We start from the raw sequence: 15,791 nt of genomic DNA, 5'->3' as shown, positions 1-15,791 counted from the left end.
TTTATGTTTATTTAATCAACCCAGTTTGTGGCCGTTTGTTATGCAGCCCTAGGAAGTGAATATAGCCTCCTATCCCAGAGATCTGCGGCATATATTAGCATGTTGAAGCCTTGAAAAGTCCTTAAATACTCCTAATTTATTTAACCATAGAAGCATGTTTTCCCCATAAAATACCTATTAGTCTCTCATGGAACATATTTTTAAAATGCTTTTTCAGATGATTTCAAATTTCAATGTACATCTCATGTTTATCACAACACTAGTCACAGTAGCAAAGACATGCAATCAACTTAAGTGTCCATCAGTGGATGATTGGATAAAGAAAGTGTGATACACACGCACACACACACACACACACACACACACACACACACAAATGGAATACTACTCAGCCATAAAAAAGAATGAAATTGTGTCTTTTGCAGCAACAAGGATAGATTATCTTAAGTGAAATAACTCAAACATCAAAAGTCACCTGTAAGTGGGAGCTAAATAATGTGTACACTGGAGATTCAGAAGGGCAGGAGGGTAGGGGAGTGGAGAAGGGTATGAGATGAGAAATTACTGAATGGGTACTACATAAACTATTCAAGTGATGGTTACACAAAAATCCCAGACTTCACCACTACACGTGTAATGAAAGTGTACTTTTACCCCCAAATCTATAAAAAAAATTTTAATGTGCATACAAGTCACTTGAAGATTATATTAGGACGAAGATTCTGATTCAGCAAGTCTCGGGCAAAGCTTGGGATTTTGCATTTCTAACAAGGTCCTCAGTGATGCTGTTGCTGCTGATCCTCGGACCAAACTTGCAGCAGCAGGTTTTCGGCTCTATACACCAGGAGTCAGGGGGTAAAGTGGATAATCTTCCAGGGTCTTGTCCAGTTTCAAGGATAATGACTTAGACATCTGTGTCGTTTGGTTTTTGTTCCCAGCTCTTTACTTCCCTTTAATAGGGAACTTTGCAGAGCCTCCCACAGTGAGTGGAATAATCTTTCTCCTCATTGGTGTCACCTGAACCCTGTGACTTGCTTTGAGCCATGGAATATTTATGAATGGAGAACAATGTACAAGTGTAATGCTTGTTCTCCGGGAGTATTGGTGGATGAAGAGCCTTGGCCCCTTCAGGCTGGGCCTCAGAATGAAGACATGTAGAAAAGACCTCAACCCAGCCAGTAAGTAACCTGGAGCCCAGCCTGGCCCAGCCAAATGCTGCCTGGATCAGCCAAACCTCATCCTACCTGTAGACCTATGAGAGGAAAGTAAATGCTTACTGTTGGAAGCTACTGACATTTGGAGTTTGTTGGTTAGACAGCAAAAACTAACAAAAACACCATCTTGGTCTTCTAACCACCTACCCATGACTAAGGATGCAAATGTTTCTCTATAAGCTAGGAGGTATTTATTGGCTATCAATCATCTACCCAGTATCAAAAGGTAGAAGATATGACTCCTACTCAGAGAGCTGACAGTCAAGCTTGGGGATTAAAGTGATATACAAACGAAAGAATAAATTACAGTGTAAAATTGTATAAAATTCAGAGTAATAGAATTTAGGTATAAACTAGGCTGGAGTTGTCAGAGAAAGGTATGGATGGGCTTTGGGTAGGCAAAGAGAAGTAAAGCATTCATTTTGAGAAGATGAGGATGTTCTCTGGAAAAAGAATTCTAACAGAGTAGAATGCCATCAGCTAACAAAGTATTGATTGCAAAATTCGAACCACCTTTTCTGGCCATTATGGGAAAGCTCACATACGTTATTATACTGTGGCAGGCCATTTGTGACCATTTGGAGGAGAAAAGACATTCTACTTGTGCATTATTCACTCTTGGCACACTAACAATCGCAGGCACAATGAGAAGCTGCCAGTGGCCGGTTTTCAGTCGCCATGACAAAGCGAAGGCAGTAAGGCCAGTGGGCTGCAGGCGGGAGTCAGCGTGCATTATTTGCCCAGTGGAGCTGACAGAGGCTGAGAAATATTGGAGCAGGAGAAAAAGTGCTTTGCACCAAATTACTTTTTATTCCTCACTTAATAAAAACTTCTTGGGTTGTCTTCAGTTATTGCAGCTGGGTTCATGATTCATAGATCATAAATGTATGCATAGAGCAATTCTTCTGATGATGTGCTGGGGATTACGGCAACTCCAGAGGGAGAAGTAAGTCTGAGCAGAGTGACTAATACCCAGCCCAGGGGTCTGCTCACCTACGGGGGCCATTTCAAGGAGCAGATGTTGCAACAACAGTGTCCACAGGTAAACCAGAGAATGGAACCCTCTGTGGTTCCCATAACAACAAGGATTACAATTGTTTTAAAGATAGAAGATCTCATAAATGTTCTGTTTCTATGTACTCATTTTATAGGTTGGGAAACTGAGGCTCAGTGTGGACCCAGAACAAAAATCTCAGACTCAGAACTCCCAGTTGTAGCAGGAGATCTCTGACCGGTGGGGGGAGCAGTATATTCCCCACAGGCCCGGCCCCGTCAGGGGGTCTGCAGCGGCAGCTCCCAGGTGTGGTCTCTGCCCAAGGATCTTAGAGGCAGCTCTTCCCAAGGAAGGGGAAGCACAGGATACACAGAACCCCAGCCATGGTCAAAGGAAAGGGGAGAGTGAAAGTGCAGCAGTGTCTGTATTCCTCAGATTGTCCTCTGGTCCCACATCAAAGCCCCCTCCTCCCCACAGCTAGACCAGAATTGTCAGAATCTGGAGAGAGAAGGTGGTTAACCAAAAATGTAGCAGCTCACATTTATTGAACACTTTACATGAATTATTATATCTCATTCAAAGCCCATTTTACAGAGGTGGAAACTGAAACTTACAGATTATTAAGCAACTTTCTCAGAGGTCTTGATGAGCATTACGTGGTGGAGGTCGGGTTTGAGGGTGACATTTTCACTCCAGGGCTCTTGCTCACAACCTCTATTGCATGTCACTTTACCACTGGAGCTATATTGGAGCTACAGGCTGAAATTTGTTCATGCAAGCATGGCCACAAATATTCTCTTCCCTCCAGCCCACCCAAGAGGATTCTATCATGGCCTAATCAGTTCCCTTTTTCCACCTTTCACCTTCAGAAGAAAAGATTATCTTATCTTTTAGTATTTGAGAGTGGAGAGGGTCTACCTGGCAGTACCTGGAGGAGGAATCAAAGGAAAGAGTAAGTCTTTACAGAGAAGGTTATATTGATCTACATAGTGAAGAAAGTGGAGAAATGAGAGAAACTAAGATAAATGGATCTAGTAATAGAAGTGAGCAGTAAATGAGAAGCTCCAGGCAGTGTGAGATACAAGAAAACTGAGGGAGGAAAGTGGATATGAGAAGCGTTTCTGGGAATTAATGTTTTTCAATAGATGAAACCAAAAAGTGGACTTCCTTTCATATTATTGTATGGTTATGAAATTGTACTTCAGGAAATGTGACACCATTACAGAGCTAAATAACAACTCCAATGTACCTCAATTTTGAGACCAAAGAATACAATTTCAGTAGGTTCATATCTGTAAGGAAGCGGGGCAGAAAGCATGCCACGTGCAAACCTGTCACACATGCTGGATCGGGGCTGTTTCCTGATGATCACAGCAGGCCTCCCAGCAGAGGCACCAACCAAGTATAGAACAAAGGAGCCCTCATGGGACCCTTCTGCAAATCAGAAGTCTACAAGTCCAACATCTGAAGCAAGAAAGGAGAAAATGGCAGAAGAACAAAGGCCACAGAGAACACTTTTCCAAACACAGAGATAACACCCCCTGAGACTCCCTGAACTACCTGGAAAGTCTGAGGAGTATATTGTATATTTGCAGCAATTCAAGTGAAGACAGGGGCAGAGAAACGCTGTTTTGTTCTATTTGCATGATCCTAATATACCCCGGTTTTGGGAAATCTGAGAAAGCATGGATTATGTGCTCTATCTCCACTGAAAATGTTAGAAAAATAGAAACGAGAACTTGATAATATACATACCATGGAATATTACTCAGCCTTTAAAAAGAAGGACATCCTGCCATTTGCAACAACATGGATAAACCTGGAGGACTTTATGCTAAGTGAAATAAGCCAGAAGCAGAAATAAAAATCCTATATGATCTCACGTATATGTGGAATCTTAAAAAAAGGTCAGTAAAAGCAGAGAGTAGAATGGTGGTTACCAGAGCCAAGGAGGTGGGGGAAATGGGGAGATATTGGTCAACGGATGAGTAAGTCCTGGCACTCTATTGTACAGCATGCAGACTATAGTTAATAATACCATATTGTGTACTTGAACTTTTCTAAGAGAGTAGGTCTTTAGTGTTCTCACCGCACACACACAAAAAGGTAACTATGAGGAGATGGATATGTTAATTAGCTTCACTGTAGTAATCAGTTCACTCAATGGGGTTATATCACACCATCACACTATACCCCTGAGACATACACAATTTCAATTAAAAATAAATTGGTGATATATTTAGATGATATATGTTAATTTGAGGGACACATAGCAAGGCAGATCTGTCCTGCAGGGAAGTGGAGATTTCAGTCTGGGTTTTGTAACAGAGATGAGCCCTGAGATGTGGATTTAGGGGACACGAGGGAAGCCAAGCAGGCTCTGAGGAAGCTCATGGAGGGGAGGGGAACAGGTCTGACCCTCAGCACACCCAGCTTCTCAGTTGCTTAGCAACCCCTGCTGAGAGATTAAGCAGTGGGTCTTTCAGAGATATTTGTTGTAAGTAACGAAATTGTATCTGGATCACCAAAGAGTAACTTTGGCTTTCAGAGATGACAAGCTCACCACCAGAGGCAGTCACTCACTGAGGTTTATTAGGGTTGGACCATGAGCTACCCTACGGGAGATTCAAAAGAAATGGGAGACAGCCCCAATCAATCCCTGAAGAGTTCACTGCCTAGCAATACATACTATGTGTTTAAGTGAAGATACACACACACACACACCCCTCAGTGTATTTTAAATTAAGTTATATATTCTGGAAATGCACAGGATTATCTTATTCATTTGTTTGTGTGTACATGTGTGTTCATGTCCCATTTTAATGTAAAGAAACTTAACTTCTTTGCCCTGCAAAGGCAAAGGAAGAATGAGTAGGCAACCAGCATCCTGGGGTTAGGGTGTAACTAAATATTCTGTGACCCAATCGGGCTGTTATCCTCTAAGATCACTGCTATGAAAAGATGTTCACTGAAAAAAAGAGTTCATTTCAGTATATAGTACATAGCATTTGGAAGGAAAAGAACTAACATGCCCATCTCCTGGCACCCCAAGACAAGGGGTTAGGGCAACCTGCAGTAGACCCTCTCCAACCAAGCCTTCGTGACAAGGAAGGTGGAAGTCTAGAGAGGATTCAAAGAGACAGAGTCTGTACAGTGAGTTGGTTTCAGAATAGAGCATAAGAACGATGCTGTAGGAGTCTCTAGTCCATGTCTTTGCCCTGGGAATGACTATACCTGTATAAAATGAAGAATGAGGAGGCTGATCAGAGCTGGCACCTCTAGAGTGAGATCATGCTTTCCCTACTGCTGAACCAAGTAGCAGGCACAGCAGGTTGGCTGGGTGGAGCTGCAGAGGCTCCCGCATGCTCACGTGGGCAGCAGGAAGTGTGGGCTGCTTGGACACTAGTGTCTCCACACTTGGGGTTGGGAGACAGATGGACATGCCGCCTGGGACAGTGTTAGCTCAACCCATCCAGAGTTCTAGAAGAAAATCAAGGGAAGTACAGCATGCCAAACTGTAAACATCCTCATTTACTAATTTGGCCTGTCAGGATTCTAGCTGGTTTTAATTTAATTTAAAGAAATAAAAGAGGAGTGGAGGAACACGTACCCAGAACACTGTGGGACAATTCATACCATATGTTCCCCCTTAGAGCATGACGTAGGCTGAGCCTCTGGCCACCATCCCCCTAACCAGGGCTACGCCTGCTGTTCTACTCAGATATTCTGAGATGACACACACACATTTGTTTATCAAGAGGGGTGTTTGTACGTTTAAGAAAAAAACATGCCCAGGAAACATAGTTAGTCTCACAAGGAGGTTCCAGACAAAGCATCAGGGCACTCACTATCCGTAGTCAAGTTAACCAGGCACATTGAGAAAGCCAAATGCTGTTTTTAGGGATGCACACAGAAGGATTTGGGGACAGAATGGTAAGATGGAAATTGCATTAAGATACAGGAACAAAAGAAACAAGTTTGACAAAATGTTGGCTATTGCTGAATCTCAGTGGTGATAAGTGTATAGGGGTTTATTACACAGGTGATCCCAGGTTATAGACAAGATACCTTCCTGAGAACGTCCTTAGGTCGGATTTGTATGTAACTCTGATCCCTGATGAACAGCGCACATATGCTAATAATAGTAATGACAACAATATAACGGCTCATATGTGGTAATAATACAATGTAATACAGTAATAATAACAATCCTCTGTGCTGTAATAATAAGTTACAGAAACTATGGTGCTCTTTCAATTCAAACAAACGGAACATGAAAGCAAACTCACACAAAAAGTTTAGATAGGAGAAAATTCCAAAAAGATATTAAAGGTTAAGGCTCACCTAATGTTGCATCAACGCTAGGCTAATAGGAATGTTATACTTACTTTGATCATCTAACCAAATCAATAATGACCTTTCCGTTTCAATAATTAATCCGCTGTGCTGCTCAGTAATAATTGATGCTTGCACTGGAGCACTGCCTCTCACATGCTCCATTATTCTCACTCTGTCCTTCATAGTTGTTCCAAAAGTGGAGCGACTGAAGTCTAATGCTTTCCCAATGGATGACAGCGTCTGGCCTTTCTTAACACTTAATTATTTCTACTTTTCATTTCCATTTTCGCCACCTTTCTCTTCACTGCAGGCTCACCTGAACGTGCAGTGGATTTTCCCTGTAGAGACAGGATCATAAGGGTAAACACAGACTCACAAATAAACAACGAGACTAGCGTGAAGATGTTGCGCCAAGGAACCTCTTACGCCACGTGGGTCTGTTTACTTGCGCAGAAGGAACTAGTTCCCGAATTATTAATTTAATTATTTAATTATAAATTATCCTTGTAGGGAGCCTTGGGAGACTGTTTGTAAGTACAGAACGCTGTAAGTCAGGTCATCCGTAACCCAGAGACTGCCTGTACTTTTGCAAATATTTGAAAATTTACATAATCAAACATTTTTTAAACAGTGTGCAAAAAAAAGTAGAGGCAATTGAATTTTCGGTGTTTTCTGTGTACTTCACCATCTGTGAAAGCCAGTCAGAACAATATGGGACTAGTTATAGCTGGCTGAAGTCCTATAGCTTCACAAATATCACATCTATTTTATAATTACTTAGCATATTTAATTTGTTTTGAATTCAGATGGGGGGGTTTGAATTAACCACACTCCTTGGTTGACGGTGCATTATCAGTGGTCTGCACGAGGCTTCTCACTTGCTCCCTCTCACTCCTCTGCGTGGGCCGCTCTTCTCCAGTGTGCATGTGTAAGTCTTTTTACGTGTTCGTGAAAAGTACGTGTTTCATTGACGTGCATGTATTACAAATACATTCCAGCCTAAAAAATCAAACTGGATTATTGTGCATTAGATTATTATTTTTAAAGTCATCAATTACTGAGAAAGTTATGTTCCATTTATATTTATGAAATTACAAAGAAATAGCAACATATTTATAAGACAGCAATTTGGCATGGGAAAATGTTAGTGGCTGAAACATTATAATATGGTTTTTGCATTCATAGTGATGATAAAATACCTATTCATTACTAATTTTTCCCAAATTCTATGAAGAATGTACAAGCTAATCTGTTTTATGAAACTTAGATCAAAGATTTTTATTACCCCAGCAAGACCAAAACTAAACTCAACAAAAATGCAGTAAAATTTGTTGTCTTTTCTGTTACCTCTGTTTTGCACCTAGGCAAATAACATCTGACACCTTACATTGGCCCATATGTCATGTTAGTCCAGCTGTCAATTATAAGCTACCTACGTGGGCATTATCATCACATATGCAATTTCTAACTTCCAGATGAAAAGTGGCACATACCCAGCAGATGTTTCTAAAATATGGGGGGAGGAGAGCACTACGAGATAATACAGCCAAGATTGAAGAATACATAAATCTGGGCCATCACTGAGTATGAGAAAAACTTGGTTTTCAAGGATTCCTATAATGAAGAAGATGGAGAATAACATTAACAACACTCATATGCTAATGTCCTGGGTGGCTTAACTGAATGTTGTCAGTGATTTTTGTTGTTGTTTATCTTGTGAATAAAGCTTTTTTTTTTTTTTTACCATATTTACTTTGTCTAGAAATGTTTACTGGGAATATTAGTGCACTATAGCAAAAGGATAGGACTTGATTTTTGTCAAACTCACTAAAATATATCTCCTTCATTTCCTTTAATTCTTACGAAAAAGTTAATTTTGTTTTAAGTATTTTTTAATTACTGCTTCTTTTCAAGAAACTAAGCATCATGTAGGAAACAGGTGCACTCTACAAACTACCAAAATATACAAGCTATCCCCAGCTTGTAAATGGAATGTGTTCTCAAAGTTAATAGTTAGGTATTGAGAATTTGGAGTACATGTTTTTTGTTTTTTCTCATGAAGATATGTTACATAGAATGATTAGTTTTCTAGATCCAAAAAACATTCTCTACCCTGTTAACAGTGATAACATTGTTTTCTTATAATGATTTTTCTCAAAGTGTAGTCCAAAGCCTCCCAGGAACCACTAAGACACTCTCAAGGGGGTCCTCAAGGTCAAAACTATTTTCACAATCATCCCAAAATGTGCTTTATCTTTTCATGGCATTGACATATGCACTGATGGTCCAAAAACAATGGTGAATAAAACCACTGATTCCTTAGCCTAAATCAACACAATGGCACTATACTAGTAATCTTCAAATCCTTCCCCACCACTCATTCACATTAAAACAAAAATGCCAGTTTCACTTAAAAATGTCCACGATGAAGCATAAATATTATTAATTTTATTGAACCACAACTCTGAGTACACATCTTTTAAATATTCTGTGTAACAAAATAGGAAGTATACATACAGCACTTACGCTGTAAACCAAAGTACAATAGTTGTCCATAGGAAAAAAAAAGTGAGCGATTGTTCAAGTTGCAAGCACAATTAGCCACCCTTTCCACGTAATACCATTCTTTCTTAAAAGAATGGTAGCAAACTGCAGTTATTCAGATGTGGGTATGTAGCAGATATTTTTTCAAAAATAAATGAAGTGAGCCCGACACTTCCAGGAAAATAACTGATATCTTTGTTGCCAATGATTAAAATTGAGCTTTCAAATGAAAATTAGAATTTTGGAAAACTTGTATCTACCACCATAAGCTTGATGTTTCTTGACATTTAGATACTGATATGACTTCAGAATTTACATTGCAACTAATCTTTAAGAAATTACTGCTTAATCAAATTTTGATATAGTATCAAAGAATAATATCCATAATTATCTGAAAGGACTATAAAATACTCTTCCTTTTCCAACCAGACATTTGTTCAAGGTCATATTTTTTTCATATAATTCAACCAAATCAACATACTTTAATATATTGAATGCAGAAGCAGATATGAGAATACAACTGCCTTTTATGAAGCAAGATATAAAAGAGATTTCCACAAAAGTAAAATAATGCGATTCTTCTTGCTATATCTTTTGTTTTAGAAAATATAGTTATTTTTATTAAAAATGTTATTTATGTCACATGTAATGAGATTATTATGATTTTAATTGAATCAATAAGTATGTTAATTTTTTTTCATTTTAGTTTCTAATACAGTAAATTGCACATGGCCTACCTGAACAAAAACACTTTTGTCCTTAACAGTCTTTAAGAGTGTAAAGAATTTCTCTCCCTGTTCATTGCAGCCTTATTCACTACAGCCAAGATATGGTATCAACCTAAGTGTCCATCAGCAGATGAATGCATGAAGAAATGCAGTATATATATACACAATGGAATACTATTCTGCCATAAGAAAAAAGGAAACCCTACCATTGGTGGCAACATAGATGAACCTAGAGGACATTACACTAAATGAAATAAACCAGGCATAGAAAGACAAATACCACATGACCTCACTGCTATGTAGAATCTAAAAAAGTCAAATTCATAGATGTAGAGAGTAGAATGGTGGTTACCAGGGCCATGGAGGGAGTACAGAGGTCATTGGGAGATGTTTGTTAAAAGATACAAAGTTGGCCGGGCGTGGTGGCTCACGCCTGTAATCCTAGCCCTCTGGGAGGCCGAGGCGGGTGGATCGCTGGAGGTCAGGAGTTCGAGACCAGCCTGAGCGAGACCCCGTCTCTACTAAAAATAGAAATAAAAATTATCTGGACAACTAAAAATATATATAGAAAAAATTAGCCGGGCATGGTGGCACATGCCTGTAGTCCCAGCTACTCGGGAGGCTGAGGCAGGAGGATCGCTTAAGCCCAGGAGTTTGAGGTTGCTGTGAGCTACGCTGATGCCACGGCACTCACTCTAGCCCGGGCAACAAAGTGAGACTCTGTCTCAAAAAAAAATAAAATAAAATAAAAAAATAAAAGATACAAAGTTTCAGTTAGACAGGAGGATTGAGTTCAGGAGATCTATTGTACAACACAGTGACTATAGTTAATAACAATATATTGGATACTTGAAAATTGCTAAGAGTAGATTTAAATGTTCCCAATACAAAAAGATGATACATATGTGAGCTAATACATATGTTAATTAGCTTGATTTTGCCATTCCACAATGTATAAACATATACATACTTCAAAACATCAATTTGTACACCACAAATATACACAATTTCCATCAATTTGAAAAAGTAACTAATTAATTTAACTATATTCAATATTATGTTTAAATATTTAAATACATTTAAATAATATTTATTTAAATATATTTGAATTTAAATTTTATATTACATATCTATATATATTTTTATATATATATAATGCATTCCTGAGATTGAAACATTTGAGAACCACTGCCCTAGGGAAATAATACAAGGTTAACACTCCCCCCCGCCCCCCCCCCCACCCGCCAGGGAATACTGGAAATTCCCAGACAACTCAACTCACAGGGAAGAGGGGATACAGCATAAGGATATGAATGGATATGTTTCCCACAGTAAGGAGGAACTTCCCAAATCTTCTTATATAAATGTGAACTAAAGGGCAAAGTTGAAACAGGGATTTAAAAACTTCCATGGGCATAAGAGATCAGACAATCAACATCAAGGGTTAACGTCTCTGCACAGCTTCTCCCAGAGATTCTGGGTGGGACAGACTTGTCCATTTTTCCATGCATTTAGCACAGTGTCTAGCACACCGTAGCTTCTTGGTATCTATTATTTGGGCAATGGATGGATGGATAGATGGATGAAAGGGTGAATAGGTGGATAAACAAATGGATGGAGAGATATCCTGGAAGAGACAAGAGCCAAGACATAGAGGGGGTTTCAGCAACTTGAGAAGAGGTACAATAACCAACATGACCATTAGCATCAAACATGCAAATAACCTTACAAAAAAAGCATACAAGGATGTGTTTATACATATAGATCATTTTTAGTAGTTATGAATAAATACAGTACTTAAATGCTGGGAGGCAGGGAGAAAAGGAATGATGAAAAAAACAAGGCGAGGTGATTCAAAGAAGGTTTTCTGGAAGTATCAAGATTTTGAGCTTGGTCTTGACGCCAATCATGGGTAGGTGGAGAGGAAATAGCAGAGCACTGCAAGTGGAAGAAAACACAGGATTCCATTTGAACCAGCAATATAGGCCAACATTGCCTTGCTTGAGCAGGGAGATCACACAGAGACGTGGGATGTGTGAGACCGTAAGAAGAAGAATCTTATTTATCTCGCCTCCAGAAAAAACTGAGCTTTCCAACGTGCAACTCTCCTCTTAATTTATTCCAGTTTCCAGACATCCATAATTATAAAAGGCTGGATTTATCTGCCCACTTACTCTCTTCTACTTTCAACACTATAATAGTGATAAAACCTCCTGAATAAAAAGAAAATATTGTTACACAATTAGAGAAACTTTGGTTTTTAACGGCATTACGTCAATGAGAATATCAGACTTTTGGAAACTTAATTCAGTTTGCAACAACATGCATTTACTGAATACCTGCTGGATACCAAGAACCATTCTAAGCACTGGAAAAACAAAGATGAATACATGATGGTCCCTGCCTTCAAGGTGCTCAAAGTCCTACCGAGAATGCAAATGTTTGAATGAATGAAAACATGTGTGTGCAGAGTGTTGCAATTGAACCACGTACCAGGGCATCCTTTCAGAGCAGTGTTCTCCCAGCATTAACTTCCTATTTATTATTCATAAATTAACTTTTAGCTTTCTTAATTTCTGTTGAGACAGCCTGGAAAAGTCCACAGAAAAAAATCTTATTACAAATTATCTTAAGAACATCTTTTTACTGAACGATAGGCTGTTCTAGTAAAATACCATCCTGAGGAAATGGGAGCAAATGAGCCCTGAGCTTGTCAGGCTTGGAGCTGTTGCGAGGGTTAGTCAAACAAAGAACAGAGAGAGCTTGTCAACTTTGTCATTGCACCTGACATGGGAGAAAATCACTTTCCTTACCTGCTCCAGCAAGCATGTAAAAAAGAACACCTCTGCCTAACTCAGTTAGAAACCATCTGTTAAGGTTAAGATAGCTCTGGACTACTGGACCTCCCTCTATTCTGACCCAGTATGGGATCTGATGAGACCGGAGCACTAGACGTCAAGGCTCAGAGCTCTAGGGCGCATGGGGTAACCTTATCCAGTGCGCCTGCTCTGTGTGTGAGCTGAGGGAGCAACACCCCTCAAGCAAAAAACAGAAAATGAGGGAGGGCATCTGGCAAGGGCAGCACCTTTGATGCAGGCGAAAAATTGTAACACCAAAGACAAAAATCGCTTAAGCAAGCGAAATTATTTGTTGAATTACAGGAGTTCACCAAGACAGCAGGGATACAATGAAGAACAAAACAGACACAGATGTTGCCCTTATGGACTGCAAATATTAAAAATGACAAACATTAAAAGCATAATTACAACTACAATGAATACAAAGAAATGCAAGGAGTTACAATAGCATACACAAAGGCTTTAGCCTAGTTTGGGGAGTCAAGGAAGACTTCCCTGAGGAAGTGATATATTTAAACTGAGATGATGGTCAAACAGACATTAACTAAAGAGGAAGTGCTGACTACCTGACCACCACAGAAACCAGGCCCAGACCCAGCCTGAGAGCACAAGCCTTAAAAGCGGGGACTCACAAAAGGAGAGAATCAGTTTAACCATGGACCTGCTGACATGCTTCATCCTAACTGAACCGCTAGACTCTGGTCAGAGATCAAAGTCAGGCTCACAGGGCTGAGATTCAGGGGACTTTTAGGAGAGACATGAGGCAGCCTTGGCAGAGAGACAGGGCCTCAACCCCAGAAGCGTCGGTAAGGATGTCGGAGATTCCACAGGGATTACACCCCTGTCCGTGGGGAAGTACAGGAGGAGGCTATCTTTCTGAGTTTTAAAATCCAATAGTTAACACTCTCTCCAAAAACAAGAAGCAGTTAGAAATCAACTCAATACAAAAGTGTGCATAGGAAAAAAATGCAGTTCATGGGAAGTTGTGATGATGGTTGTATTTTTTCTTGCTCTTATTTTTCTTAGCCCCAGTAACCTGAAATTGGCCACACATACACATACACACAAAAAAATGTATCTTAATAAAAAATTAACTTATGACCTACAATAAAAAGTCACATAAATAAAAAATATATATTTAAATGCAATTAAAATAAAAATTCTACTACTTCATTCTCCTCTCATATTTTATCTTTTAAAAGTGTATGTGAGTTTGAGATGAAGAAAGGATAGTGGCAAGGGAGAAGAAAATGTTCCCAGACGTGGGATGTTTCTCATCTGCCCCTGCAGACCTAGCCTTCATCCTTCACTGCCTGCCCAGTCCTTGCACTGAGGACGGGCTCAATGGGCTCTCTTGCCTTCCAGCCTCCCATTGGGAGGAGTCCCCAGGAGCTTGGAGGGCAGGAGATGAGCTCCAGGTGTTTGCTCGAGGACTTGCTGGGGTTCAGGCCATGGCTATATTCCTCTCTCCATGGCCATCGCACCTGCAGCACAGTTGTCCTACTACTAACTGCTCCCACCCCTGACTCCCTTCCAGGTCTGGGGTCAGTGTCAGCCCTACACTGTGCGGGCCCAGCGTGACTTCACTACCCCTCGCTAGGACTTTTGATTTCCATCTTAATTTCATTATTGACCCAATAATCCTTCAGTAGCAGGTTGTTTAATTTCCATGAATTTGTGTAGAATTGACTGTTACTCTTAGAATTGATTCCTAGTTTTAATCCACTATGGTCTGTGAAGATACATCGTATATTTTCAATATTTTTTAATTTTTTGAGTCATGTTTTGTGGCCTAAGATATGGTCAATCTTGGAGAATGTCACATGTGCTGATAAGAAGAATGTATATTCAGTAGTTTGGGGATAGAATATTCTGTAAATATCTGTTAGGTCCATTTGTTCTAGGATCTAATTTAAGTTCATTGTTTATTTATTTATTTTCTGCTTTGATGATCTGTCCAGCTCTGATAGTGGGGTATTGAAGTCCCTGGCAATTAAGTGCCATTATTTATTTCCTTGCTTGGCTCTAGTAGAATTTGTTTTATGTATCTGGGAGCTCTTGTGTTAGGTGCATATATATTTAGGATTGTTATGTCTTCTTGTTGAATTGCTCCCTTTACCATTACACAATGACCATCTTTGTCTTTGTTTATCATTATTAATTTAAAGTTAATTTTGTGTGATAGGAGAATGTCTACACCTGCTCTCTTTTGATTTCCATTTGCAAGGAATATTTTTTTCCATCCTTTCACTTTTAGCCTGTTTGCATCCTTGTGGTTTATATGTGTCTCTGGAGGCAGAAGATACTTGGGTTGTGTTTTTTCATCCAGTCAGCCAGCCTGTCTTTTGAGTGGCACATTCACATCATTAATGTTAATTGGTATGTGTGATACTGTTCTGTTCATCATATAGGGTAGTACTTTGTTGCTTTGCTTTTTAGGAGTTGGTAGCTTTTAGCTATTAATATTTTGGGTGATTTTACACTGGTGGGTATCTATTGTGCTGATCCATGTATAATGAAATTCTGAGTATTCCTTGCAGGGCAGGTCTAGTCATGATACATTCCTTCAGTGTTTCCTTATCTTCAAAAGACTGAATTTCTCCAGCAATTGTGAAACTTGGTTTTGCAGGATACAGAATTCTAGGTTGGCAGTTGTTCTCTTTGAGAAGATTGAAGATGGGGCCCCGCTCCTTTCTGGCTTATAAGGTTTCTGCTGAGAAGTCTGCTGTTAGCCTGATGGGTTTTCCCTTATAGGTCAGTTGTTGCTTATGTCTAGCTGCTTGTAGAATTTTCTTTTTCATTTTGACTTTGGCCAGGTTGATTTATGTGTTTGGAGAGATCCTATTTGCTATGATTCTTCCTGGTGTTCAGTGACCATCTACATCTGGCTATCTGGATCTCTGGCAATACCAGGGAAGTGTTCCTCAAGAATTCCCTCAGATAGATTTTCCATGCTTTTAGCACTTTCTTATTCTCCCTCAGGGACACCTATAATTCATATGTTAGTTTACTTTGCATTGTCCCATATCTAAGTGATTGCTCAGCCTTTTTTGTTCTCTTCTCTGCCTCTATAAATGATTGGCTTAGCTCTTTTCAAGCTCTGAGATTCTTTCTT

The sequence above is a fragment of the Lemur catta genome, chromosome 8, assembly GCF_020740605.2.
Source record: "Lemur catta isolate mLemCat1 chromosome 8, mLemCat1.pri, whole genome shotgun sequence".
NCBI classification, from domain to species: domain Eukaryota; kingdom Metazoa; phylum Chordata; class Mammalia; order Primates; family Lemuridae; genus Lemur; species Lemur catta.
This window is presented reverse-complemented; position numbering follows the sequence as displayed.